Source organism: Schistocerca gregaria, chromosome 1 (assembly GCF_023897955.1).
Source record: "Schistocerca gregaria isolate iqSchGreg1 chromosome 1, iqSchGreg1.2, whole genome shotgun sequence".
NCBI lineage: Eukaryota > Metazoa > Arthropoda > Insecta > Orthoptera > Acrididae > Schistocerca > Schistocerca gregaria.
The window spans coordinates 379,251,627-379,265,542 of record NC_064920.1 but is presented as its reverse complement, the minus strand read 5'-3'; positions in this window follow the sequence as shown (position 1 = coordinate 379,265,542).

Here is a 13,916-nt window from a genome sequence, read left to right as displayed (position 1 = left end):
CGTTTGACTGCACACAATGGGTACCACAAGAGACTACTAGAAACCAAAGATCTTTGTGGCAGTCAGTCCAAGCGTTAACTAATATCATCATTCAAAACATATTAGAAAACACGTTCTTAGCGATGAGACACCCCATAACACTCATTATCTAACCTTAATTACAGCAAGTGACATTCCAAAAGTTCTGAGAAAACGGATTATTTTACACATATCGTATAGTAATCCTTAGTCAAAATTAAATACTTGAGACAATATATGGAGTTACAAAGCTGTACAGGAATTGGAAAAAAGTGTTTTGCTCTCGAAAGATTTTCCATCCACGTGGTGAACGTCGCTCAACGGCGAGTGGCTTTGGAAACTGGATATTGGACGAACCAGTAAAAAACGTGATTAACGGCAACAAGGACTCTACGGATATCTCAACATTAACAGCGAATCACCAGTAATATCATTGTTCTCGTAACACATCAACAGCTACGTGTACACAAATTTGAACTTTAAATGACATGGCCAACGTCGTCGTTCTGGACCTGGATTCAAACACAGCACATATAGCCATTGCTAACTAAGCTAAGCTTTGTCTGTGCCTTATTCAGACCCGATCACTGGGCATAAAGAGACGTGAAGTATAGACGTTTGCACCAGTATCAGTTATCAATTCAGATCCTGAAAATAAATAACGAAAATGTTTGTACTGAACTGGGAATCCTGTCATAACAGTTACCTTCCTGGGAACTACCCCCAACGACGTTTAATATGGTGTAATTCACAAGGAACAAGGTATGCTCATGTTTAAAATTGAAATGCCATCATGTAAAGCTTGTGATAGGGATGCGAACCCAGCACCTAATCGGATTTTTAACGAAGTACGTAAAATCAGAAGTTAAATATCAAATGTTTTCACCAATAGCGAGATATTGGAACCTTAAATGACGACAGAATTGTTTTTTCCTGACTGGGATTGGAGCCCAGCATCTAGCGCCGTCGTTTTCTAGCCAGGAATAGACGATAAATAGCTGTTGTTGGTTCACCAGTAGCGAGATGTGCGCATGTTTAGCTAGACTTCAGGCGACGAAAAGTTCTGTGCTGAATGGAATTCAAACCCCGCACACGTGGTCATGAAGACACTTTAACTACCAAATTCTTTTCCAATAATAGTTAGGTGTGGCTTGTTTGTACTTTCAATGATGTGATGGAAAATACTCTGCTGGCTAGAAGTTGAATCCACAACATATTGTCGTTGTTGATCACAACGAACACAACATCAAACACAAATCCGTTTTCGCCAGTAGGATGGAGAGGAATGTTTGAACTTGAAAAGATGTAAGGAAACGTTTGATAAAAAGCTCATGATGTGGCTGTGAGTTGAAACGAACACGTTACAGCTGACAACGCATGAAGAGACGTTGAGAATGCAACTATTTTTCACCAGTAGTTCGGAGTGCACAATGTAGGGCTTGAAATGAAATAATGAATATTTTGTGCTGATCAGGATTCGAAACCAGGTAAGTGCCTTTCGAGGAGGCCTAGAAGAGTTTGCAATCTTGGGGAACACAGTGAAATCGAATTCAAATGGTTCAAATGTCTCTGAGCACTATGGGACCTAACAAGCCGGCCGACGAAATCGAATTCGACTCCCAGTCCAGCACCACAATTTTCAACGTCTCATTTTCAAATAAAGTAAGAGCCTTGTGAACTTACATGGCCATTGGTTCATTGAATGAAATACGTTTTCTAGTATATGATGGCTTGCTGGTGACAGAGTCTCTGCCTTCCGGGGTTTCTCCATGTGTCACAGCTCAAACGAATGCCACTCTGCCCCAGTCGGCAGCGAAGGGATGTTATCCTTACTGCGGATATTGAACTAGGGAGCTTAATGGTCTTCTGCACTTGAAGTTACTAGGGGTGCAGGAGAGTTACTTGTGTGTGTTACAAATCTACGCCTGACGTGAGATGTGAACCTACACGTTTACACATCAATACAAGATTAATCCACAAGACCACAGAACTCCCCTGCCAAGCACATAATTATGAATTGCAGAGTATTCATTTAGATGTAGATGCAGATGTCAAGAGACGGGTAACAGGAAGGAGGGTGGAATCTGGGAATGGATAGGAGTGCAGAAATGGAAAATATAAGCATGAAATGCTTGCAAAGTATTGCTTACTTAGATGTGTGCCACAGTTCGTTTTATCTTAGTACCGAGAGGTAAGGAATGACTGTTTTCAGAACGAAGAATGGGTTATAGGGAAGGGGAGATCAAAGAATACGGTTTCATAGGTGTTGAGAGGATGATAGACAGTAAAGACAGCAGCAATTGAAAGGGAAAATGCAGCGTCAATAGAAACCGCATGATTTGTTTACAAAGATTTGGGAGAATGGAACAGAAGGGCACTTGCGGGGATAGTCTCAGAGAGAGAGAGAGAGAGAGAGAGAGAGAGTGTGTGAGAGAAAATAGAGGAGATATTAACAACGTGTAAACATAATATGAAATTTTTTGCGTATTGTGTGGAGGACTGAGGGTGTATTCATGGATAGAGGGGAAGAGAGAGATTTATTTGAAATAACAAAAACTACTGTGACAGAGTCCATCTACGCTGATTAGCATCTAGACAGGGTATAAAGGAAATCAAAATAGAATATTTAACAAACTGTATATTCAAAAGAAACCCACTTGAATTAAAAACGCAACTCAAAGAAAAAGTAACCCATATTGTATCTTTTCTGTTGCCATGCAATCCTCCACTAGCTCCCAATGAGGAAAAGTGACGAAGAAGAAGACATAACAAAACATTTTGAGGACTCTAATATTTTAGCCAGAATCCTTCATTATTTTGTACTTCTGTCATGCGTCTTGGCATAAGCCGTCGGACATAACAGCCTGAAGAAGCAACTTCCTCCCAGGCTTCCAGGACTCAGTCCTAAAGAGCGTCCGCAGTAGTTGGTTGGTTTCGTGGCCAGTTATCTGTTGATGTTCTGGCGCCCTCAGCCCACATGTTTTCCATGGGGTTCCTATCAGCCGCCAGTGGCGGCCAGTCCATGACGTTGACGCCAATCGTGGAGAACCGCTGCTGAACAAATGCAGACTTCTGAATGGGAGAATGGCCCTCTTGCAATGTGGCGTCCCCCTCTACATACAGCATTCGCACTAACGGAAGCATCACATTTTCCAATATGTGGGCATACTGCACGCTGTCCAGAGTTCCTTCTATCCTGTGAAGAATTCCCGCCCCTCTCGCAGAAATCCAACCCCAACAGGTAACAGATAGCCGGCCACTTCTTCTCGTCGTGGTTACATTTTCTCGTCGATGGCGAGTCCCTTGCGGCCTGTAAACGATTCGTGGACAGTCGGTACTGGTGGAGAACACCTTCTCATCAGTGAAAATGACGTTGTCCCACGACGCCCTCAGATGGAGCTCTGCAAATGCTAACCGGTATAAATCGTTGTCTTCGCTGACCTCCTGTTTCACGGCGGATGGTCGTGCATGCAGTCCAGCGTCCCTCAGCCTTCGGCGAATCGTGTCACTGGAGCCCCGGGGAAGTTGGTCACCCGCCCAACTGCTTCGCGTTCAGAAAGAGAATTTCTCTGCTCCTAGACACTAGGTCCCTGTCTTCCTGCTGTGAGCTCACTCTCTTCCTGCCTGAGTCAGGAGCCCTGTTGGTGGTGCCTCTTTCAAGGCAGATCCTCCACCATCTTGTTGCAGTGGTATGTGGTACGCCATACCGTCTACCAGCTTCTCTGATGGGACATAATCCTTCTTCAATGAGAGCGACGACTCTGTCTCGAATAGATCTCTCCCAGTGAGCCTTTACGGGAGACAGCCTGATGTGTATTTCTGCTTGCCGCTCTTATACTGATGCCAGGAGAGGAGGTAAACATATTTACGTCAAACGGAGCGGCAGAGGCAGAGGCAGAGGCATGCGGCGCGGCCGTGCTGGCTCGTCCCGGGCTGTTGGTCCACCAACGACAACGCCAGCTCGCTCACTTCCGTCTCGCCTCGGCCATCCTGGCTGGCCCGCGGCTAGGGCTGCGATCACCCAAGTCTGTAGTCTAAACTAACCCAGCTACAGCTATTATGCTTTAACATGTGCAGGCACACTTATAGTTGACGATTCATTCAAATATTTGTCGAACAATACGTGTCGGCCGGGATGGCCGAGCGGTCAGCCGGCACGGTTCGGTCAGAGGGTTAGCTGCCCTCTGTAATAAAAAAAAACTGAGTTAATCGTTCAATAACGAACTTAAACGGATGTCTTACGACGTCCGCTCCGAGCAGATGCAACGAACAAAAGCGAACAAAATGAGATTTTAAAAAAAAAAAGCGGTTCTAGGCGCTACGGTTTGGAACCGCGCGACCGCTACGGTGGCAGGTTCGAATCCTGCCTCGGGCATGGATGTGTGTGATGTCCTTAGGTTAGTTAGGTTTAAGTAGTTCTAAGTTCTAGGGGACTGATGACCTCAGTAGTTAAGTCCCATACTGCTCAGAGCCATTTGAACCATTTTTGAACGATATGTTCAAAAATACATTCATTTTAAGCATAGCTATCACAAAATATGTCACATAGCTAGCAGTAGCATGACGCAGGAAATTATTCTTTCTTGTAAGCCCTCTGCATTAGATGTAGCCTTAAGAAAACGTGTATTCAACCACGAAAACTAAGCGCAATGTAAAAGTAAACAGGTCTGGCGGCAGTTTCTCCAAACAATAGTATATACGTAGTATATAATGCACATTTTGTGCACTTATAACATGTACTCACTGTCTCTGAAACAATACGTGCTGCACGACGGAGATTACTTTCTGCTCAGGCACTTTATTTACATCTCAATGATACACGACTACTTTACCGCAGTCAGTCCACTTGTAAATTAACACCGTGATATCGCAGATATTAGGCAACACGTTGCTAGGGATGCGAAAGGTCTTAAGGTTTGCAACTAAACATGCTACTCCTAGCTACTACTGATAAGAATTTGATTATTAACGTGTCTTCATAACCATATGTGCGGCGTTCGACTCTCAGTCAGCATAGATGTTTTCGTCGCTTTATTTCTAGTTAAACGTGCGCACATCTCGCTAATGGTGGAGCAACATTGGACATTTCTCGTCTGTTCCTAATTACACAACGACGGCGGTAGGTGTCGGGTTCGAATCCCGGTCAGACACTAAACTTGTCCGCAACTCGTGGTCGTGCGGTAGCGTTCTCGCTTCCCTCACCCGGGTTCCCGGGTTCGATTCCCGGCGGGGTCAGGGATTTTCTGTGCCTCGTGATGACTGGATGTTGCGTGATGTCCTCAGGTTAGTTAGGTTTAAGTAGTTCTAATTTCTAGGGGACTGATGACCATAGATGTTAAGTCCCGTAGTGCTCAGAGCCATTTGAAGCGTTTGAGCCACTACAACTTCATTTGTCATTTAAGGTTACAACCTTACTACTGGTGACAAACTGTGATATCTACATTCTGATTTTACGTATTTATTCAATAATCCGATTAGGCGCTGGGCTCGCATCCTTACATCAGCATTACATTATGGAATTTCAATTTTAAATATGTGCATCCTTTGTTTTTGACAATGCAACAATATACAACGTCTTTCGACGTATATTACCAATAAGGTAATTGTCATGTTAGGGTTCCTGGTTTCGTACAAATATTATCGTCATTTACGTTCAAGTTGAGAATTGATAACTGATACCGGTGCAAACGTCAATATTCGACGTCTCTTTGTGCCTAGTGATCGAGTCTCGATAAGGCACAAAGTTTTGCTTGCTTAACAATGGCTTTACGTTATGGGTTTGCATCCGGATCCAGAACGAAGACGTTGGTCATGACATTTAAAGTACAACTTTGCGCACAAGTAACTGTTGATGACTAATGTGAACAATGATATTACTTGTGATTCGCTGTTAATGTTGGGATTTCCGTAGAGTGCTTGCCACCGCTAATCACGTTTTCTTTTAACTGCTTAGTATTACATAAAGTTGATGCGGAACCACTCCCTGTTGAACGTTGAACGACGTTCAGCATGTGTTGGGTAAATCTTTTAGACAGCAAAGAACTTGTTTCCAATTGCCATACAACTTTATAAATCCAAATACTGTCTCAAATATTTAATTCTGCCTAAGGATTACTGAACGATATATGTGACAAAATTAATTGTCCCATAACGTTTGAAATGTCACTTATTGTAATTAAGTCTAGTTTACAAACGTTAAGGACTGTTTGATCTCTTCTGTACTATCGTGGTGTTACTTTACATCAGGACGGATTGCCGTAAAGACTGGTGTTCTTTAGTAGTCTCTAGCGGTACCTATTGTGTATCTTACAACGACTGTACTGTGGAGGGTCATGACGATGTGCAACACAGATATGCTACGTTGGTTGCATACATTCAGGTGCACCTACACGTTGGAATTCAGGCGTGACCCAATTTTTCTGCTGTCGAGTGTACTTGTACAGAAAACAAATAATTACAATTTCAGAAAAATTGGATGATTTATTCAAGAGGAAGAACTTCACAAATAGAGCAAGTCAATATCGCGTCGGTACACCTCTGGCCCTTATGGAAGCAGTTATTTGGATTGGCATTGATAGGCGTACGGCGGATGACAGTCAGGTCAGCAGCCCACCGCAATCTCATGCGCCACCAGACACGTCTTCACTGCTCACCTGCTCACCAGGGCTCAGTTCGAAGTGGGACTCATGACTGAAGACAATTCTACTCCAGTCAAAGAGATTCCAGGCCGAAGGCGTGTCTCAAAACGACCCAGTCAGTGATGCGATACCAACCCTACTGTCCGCCGTCATACTGCCCAACAGCTAGGAACGATGGTCTGGGATGCCACTTCGTTTTATAACACGATCCCCTTGGTTGTCATCAACGACACCCTTACAGCACAGCGGTACATCCACAATGTTCTACACCCCGTTTTGTTGTTCTCCGCGGCAAGCCATCCTCGGCTTATATTTCAGCAAGATAATGCCCACCTGCACGCCGTGATAGTTTCTACTACTTGTCTTCGTCGCCGATCTCTCCCTAATTCAGAACATTTGGGGCATTATGAGCAGCGCCCTCAAGTCTGCTACTGATTTTGACGACCTAATTCGCTATTTGGACAGAATTTGTCACGATATCCCTTAGGATGACGTCGTACGACTCTATCAGTCAATATCAACTACTTGTACAAGGGACAGATGTGGATCAATGCGTTATTGACTTGTTCAATTCATGAAGCTCTTTTTCTTTGAAAAATCATCAGTTTTTTGAGTTTTTTTATCATTTGTTTGTCTGTACTTGTACATCACACCTACCGATTTTCGACCCATTTGGATAAGTTCTTCGTTCTGCGTCTTTTTATTCTTTTTTTCATTTTTTGTGTATTTTGTCAACAATAAACTGATTGGGGTGAAATGAAAGCTGAAAAAAATTTTTCTTCACTTTTATTTTTTATAAATGGTATTTCCATTATAACTCATTTTTTAACAAATAAACTACGTCATATTAAACAACGTTTTACAAGGACAGTGATGTGCCTCATCGAAATCAAGAGATTGAGTCCACAATCAACCATTCGCGCTTCGCGAGATAAAAATTGTCTCTCAGAGCTAGACTCGAAGCTGAAACTCATGCTTCTGCAGGCAACATTCCGCGAACTGGCCCAGCTGTACATCTATCACGGCCTACGAATAGCAACCATCCGTATTTTAATTCTGCTCTGGTACCATATCCGTTGCATAATAAGTGATTGGCAAGTCATTACATGCAAATTTAAACACGGAAGTACACTACTGCCCATTAAAATTGCTACCCCTCGAAGATGACGTGCTACAGGCGCGAAATTCAACAGACAGGAAGAAGATGCTGTGATATGCAAATGATTAGCTTTTAAGATCATTCACACAAGGTTGGCGCCGGTGGCGATACCTACAACGTGCTGACATGAGGAAACTTTCCAACCGATTTCTCATACACAAACAGCAGTTGACCGGCTTTGCCTGGTGAAACGTTGTTGTGATGCCTCGTGTAAGGAGGAGAAATACGTACCATCACGTTTCCGACTTTGATAAAGGTCGGATTGTAACCTATCGCGATTGCGGTTTATCGTATCGCGACATTGCTGTTCGCGTTGGTCGAGATCCAATGACTCTTAGCAGAATATGGAATCGGTAGGTACAGGAGGGTAATACGGAACGCCGTGCTGAATCCCAACGGCCTCGTACCACTAGCAGTCGAGATGACAGGCATCTTATCCGCATGGCTGTAACGAATCGTGCAGCCACGTCTCGATCCCTGAGTTAACAGATGGGGACGTTTGCAACCATCTGCACGAACAGTTCGACGACGTTTGCAGCTGCATGGACTATCAGCTCGGAGACCATGGCTGCGGTTACCCTTGACGCTGTATCACAGACAGGAGGGCCCGCGATGGTGTACTCAACGACGAACCTGGGTGCACGAATGGCAAAACGTCATTTTTTCGGATGAATCCACGTTCTGTTTACAGCATCATGATGGTCGCATCCGTGTTTGACGAGCTCGCGGTGTACGCACATTGGAAGCGTGTATTCGTCATCGCCATACTAGCGTATCACCCGGCGTGATGGTATGGGGTGCCATTGGTTACACGTCACCTCTTGTTCGCATTGATGGCACTTTGAACAGTGGACGTTACATTTCAGATGTGCTACGAGTCGTGGCTCTACCCTTCATTCGATACGTGCGAAACCCTACATTTCAGCAGGATAATGCACGACCGTATGTTGCAGGTCCTGTACGGGCCTTTCTGGATACAGAAAATGTTCGACTGCTGCCCATGCCAGCACATTCTCCAGATCTCTCACCAAATGAAAACGTCTGGTCAATGGTGGGTGAGCAACTGGCTCGTCACAATACGCCAGTCACTACTCTTGATGAACTGTGGTGTCGTGTTGAAGCTGCATGGGCAGCTGTACCTGTACACGCCATCCAAGCCCTGTTTGACTCAATGCCCAGGCATATCAAGGCCGTTATTACGGCCAGAGGTGGTATTCTGGGTACTGATTTCTCAGGATCTATGCACCCAAATTGCGTGAAAATGTAATCACATGTCAGTTCTAGTATAATATATTTGTCCAATGAATATCCGTTTATCATTTGCATTTGTTCTTGGTGCGATTTTAATGGCCACTAGTGTAGATGTTGCGTTTTCAGTTGCTTCTTTGAAATTTAAAACTAGTTAATATTTAATGCCGAACAGAAACATAAAAGATGCTGACAATAAAAATCTAACGTAGTCGAGAGGACGTCTTTGCTTGGAGAATATGCATCTGGTCAGCCTGAGAACAGAGTTTGTCGTCCCTAGACGTGTGGTAGGGCTGGGATACATTGCTGCAGATTCAGTCAGTCAGACAACAGGGCTGTGGCTTCATACACAGAATATGCCTCACCCAAGTCACAGGTCGCGCTCGGCTGCCTGTGCGACGTGATGAGGCCGGCACGCATTGTGGCGGCAGTCAGAGTGGCCCGCGCGGGTCAGCGATGCGTGTTTGCCCAGGGTCGCTTCGCTTTCACCTCGCGAGTCGTGGGCGGCAGCTGACTGGCTGGGAGCGAATTACCCGAAATACCAACTGCTCAGCTAGGTCGGCCGACCGTGTTAAATATGGCTCCATTTTTTTTCCTTTGCTGAGAATCATTTTGATATTTGTGGGTGCTGACGCGATAAATCGACACCTTGTAACAGACTGGAGTGTTGCTGTTGTTGCTGTTTTGTTGCTGTTGTCGGGCTGATAGTGTTGGTCTTCAATCTCAAGACTGGTCTCATACAGCTCTCCATGTTTGTGTATCTTGTGCAGGCCTCCTCATTTCACGTAACTACTGCAACCTAAATCGATTTGTGCCTCCTTACAACATTCAAACCTTGATCTCAACCATTTTTACTCCCAGGCTTCCCTCCATTATCAAGCTGCCGATTCCTTGATGGCTCTGAATGTGTCGTACCAACCGGTTCCCTCTTTTAATCAGTTAAGCCTCAAATTTAGTTTTTCCCAAACTCAATTCAGTAGCTCTTCATAAGTTACACCAGCTTACCATCTACATTGAGGTGATAAAAGTAATGCGCGGAGCTGTCGTTTGTACTCGGGTGATTCGTGTGAAAAGGTTTCAGATGTGATTATAGGCGCTCGGCGGGAATAAACAGACTTTGAAAGCGGAATGATAGTTGGCGTTAGAGGCTTGGGACATTCTGTTTTGGAAATCGTTAGGAAATTCGAATACTCTGAGATTCACAGTGTCAAGAGCGTGCCGAAAATAAAAAATTCAAGACATTACGTCTCACCACGAACAACGTAGCAGCCGACGGCCTTCACTTAACGAGCGAGAGAAGCGGCGTTTGCGTAGACTTGTCAGTGTTAACAGACAAGCAACACTGCGTGAAATAACTGCAGAAATCAATGTGGAACGCACGACGAACGAATCCGTAACACAGTGAGGCGAAATTTGGCGTTAATGAGCAATGACAGCAGATGAACGACGCGAGTCCTTTGGCAACAGCACAACAACGCCTGCAGTGCCTCCCCAGTGATCAAATCTGTTAGGCCCTAGACGCCTGGAAAACCATGGCCTGGTTGGATGTGTCCCGATTTCAGTTGGTAAGAGCTGATGGTAGGAATCGAGTGTGGCGCAAAGCCCACGAATCCATGGACCAAAGTTGTCAACAAGGCAACGTGCAAGCTAGTAGTCGTTCATTAATGTTGTGGGCTGTGTTTACGTGGAATGGACTGGATCGTCTGGTTCCGTTGAACCGATTATTCATTGGAAATTGTTATGTTCGGAAACTGTTTGAAGCCATTCATACACTTCAACAACGATGGCATTTTTATGAATGACAGTGCCCATCTCACTGGGCCACAGTTGTTTGTGACTGGTTTAAGAAACACTTTGGACAATTTGAGTGAATTATTTGGCCATCCAGATTACCAGACACGAATCCCATTGAACGTTTATGGAACATAATCGAGAGGTCAGTTCGTGCACAAAATCCTTCGGCGGCCACCCTTCGCAGTTTTGGACGCTTATAGAGGCAGCACGGCTCAATATTTCTGCAGGGGACTCCCAACGACATTTTGAGTGCATGCCATGTCGAGTTGCTCTCCGCGTCAATGTCCAACACGATGTTAGGAAGTGGTTTAAAACTGAAAGTGCTGTGTTCTCTTTTCTCTGTGAGGTACTGGACGGATTAAACAAAAGAATTCGAAAGCTATGCAGTCTTTTTGATTTAACTAAGGCATTTGATTGTGTTGATCACAAAATATTGGTCCGTAATTGAACCATTACGAAATATGGAGAGTAGCTCACAACTCGATCAACTCTTACTTTAATAACAAACAGCAAAAGGTTATTCTCCACAATGTCGAGACTCTGATGTAGACTCTGGTGTAGAGAGGATTCTGGTCGTGACTTTTGTTATGAGTGGGTTGCACTTGGGGTACTTGTCCTGGGTGTGACTTCGCACTGGTATTGACGGGGCAGGGTGTGGTGAGGACTTAGCTGTACCGGCAATTTAGACCTCAGTCATCTTCGGCAAGTCACTGTGCCAAGGGAAATCTTATTCTTGATAGGTCTGCCACCTTGACATTTGGTCTCCTTGTGTGCACTGCCGTATAAGTGAGTCAGTCAGTCCTTGGTATGGCTGACAAATGGGAGTGTCAAACGCTGGAGTCTGCTGATACTTCAGTGCTCCATTAGAGAGTAATTGCGTTGTGTTTAACAGATCGCCAACCAAGACTTTGCATATTTCGTGCCCACAACAGGGAATTACAGGTGCCACACATCACTGCCTTGCAGACACTTGAATCATGACTATCATTTGAGACAGTGCCACACATTGTATTACTGCTCCAGCTTGTTCAGCAAACAGGTTCATAATGTCGCCATTTGTTCAGCGGCACCAACATAGTACAATTTCCATGTAGAATAAACCCATCAAAGTCCATCAGTATTAGATAATTTCAGATTGCGTTATCCATATTTTGAGCCAGAGTAAATAGTTCAAACAGACAAACGTTAGTCTTTGCGAACCATCTGCCACCCGTGGTAGTGTTAACTATTTGTTGCATATTTGTGCTGCCATCAGTTCTTGTTTTTTATTTGTCATCATACTTAATACGTATTTTAATCCAATTTTTTTTTATCAATTAACTTATGCCACGACCTTAACAAAAGATCAATTCTATGTTGATATACACTCCTGGAAATGGAAAAAAGAATACATTTTCACCGGTGTGTCAGACCCACCATACTTGCTCCGGACACTGCGAGAGGGCTGTACAAGCAATGATCACACGCACGGCACAGCGGACACACCAGGAACCGCGGTGTTGGCCGTCGAATGGCGCTAGCTGCGCAGCATTTGTGCACCGCCGCCGTCAGTGTCAGCCAGTTTGCCGTGGCATACGGAGCTCCATCGCAGTCTTTAACACTGGTAGCATGCCGCGACAGCGTGGACGTGAACCGTATGTGCAGTTGACGGACTTTGAGCGAGGGCGTATAGTGGGCATGCGGGAGGCCGGGTGGACGTACCGCCGAATTGCTCAACACGTGGGGCGTGAGGTCTCCACAGTACATCGACGTTGTCGCCAGTGATCGGCGGAAGGTGCACGTGCCCGTCGACCTGGGACCGGACCGCAGCGACGCACGGATGCACGCCAAGACCGTAGGATCCTACGCACTGCCGTAGGGGACCGCATCGCCACTTCCCAGCAAATTAGGGACACTGTTGCTCCTGGGGTATCGGCGAGGACCATTCGCAACCGTCTCCATGAAGCTGGGCTACGGTCCCGCACACCGTTAGGCCGTCTTCCGCTCACGCCCCAATATCGTGCAGCCCGCCTCCAGTGGTGTCGAGACAGGCGTGAATGGAGGGACGAATGGAGACGTGTCGTCTTCAGCGATGAGAGTCGCTTCTGCCTTGGTGCCAATGATGGTCGTATGCGTGTTTGGCGCCGTGCAGGTGAGCGCCACAATCAGGACTGCATATGACCGAGGCACACAGGGCCAACACTCGGCATCATGGTGTGGGGAGCGATCTCCTACACTGGCCGTACACCTCTGGTGATCGTCGAGGGGACACTGAATAGTGCACGGTACATCCAAACCGTCATCGAACCCATCGTTCTACCATTCCTAGACCGGCAAGGGAACTTGCTGTTCCAACAGGACAATGCACGTCCGCATGTATCCCGTGCCACCCAACGTGCTCTAGAAGGTGTAAGTCAACTACCCTGGCCAGCAAGATCTCCGGATCTGTCCCCCATTGAGCATGTTTGGGACTGGATGAAGCGTCGTCTCACGCGGTCTGCACGTCCAGCAAGAACGCTGGTCCAACTGAGGCGCCAGGGAGAAATGGCATGGCAAGCCGTTCCACAGGACTACATCCAGCATCTCTACGATCGTCTCCATGGGAGAATAGCAGCCTGCATTGCTGCGAAAGGTGGATATACACTGTACTAGTGCCGACATTGTGCATGCTCTGTTGCCTGTGTCTATGTGCCTGTGGTTCTGTCAGTGTGATCATGTGATGTATCTGATCCCAGGAATGTGTCAATAAAGTTTCCCCTTCCTGGGACAATGAATTCACGGTGTTCTTATTTCAATTTCCAGGAGTGTATTAATCACCTATAAACAGTTGACTAGCATAATGACAGGGCTACCATTTCATTAATACTATTTCACCATTCAGGTTCATTTAGATTCTTATAAATGTGATAACCTCTAATGCTGGCTGTCAACAACGAACGCAGTTAAAGGCCAAACTCAATTTAGCAGACGCATGAGGCAGGTAGTCAAGTGGAGGGTTTACTAGTGAAATTCACTGCTGTCATGCCGGTAACCGATAGCCGCCTGTCGTCTTCCTGAACATACCACATGTCCAGTGTAGT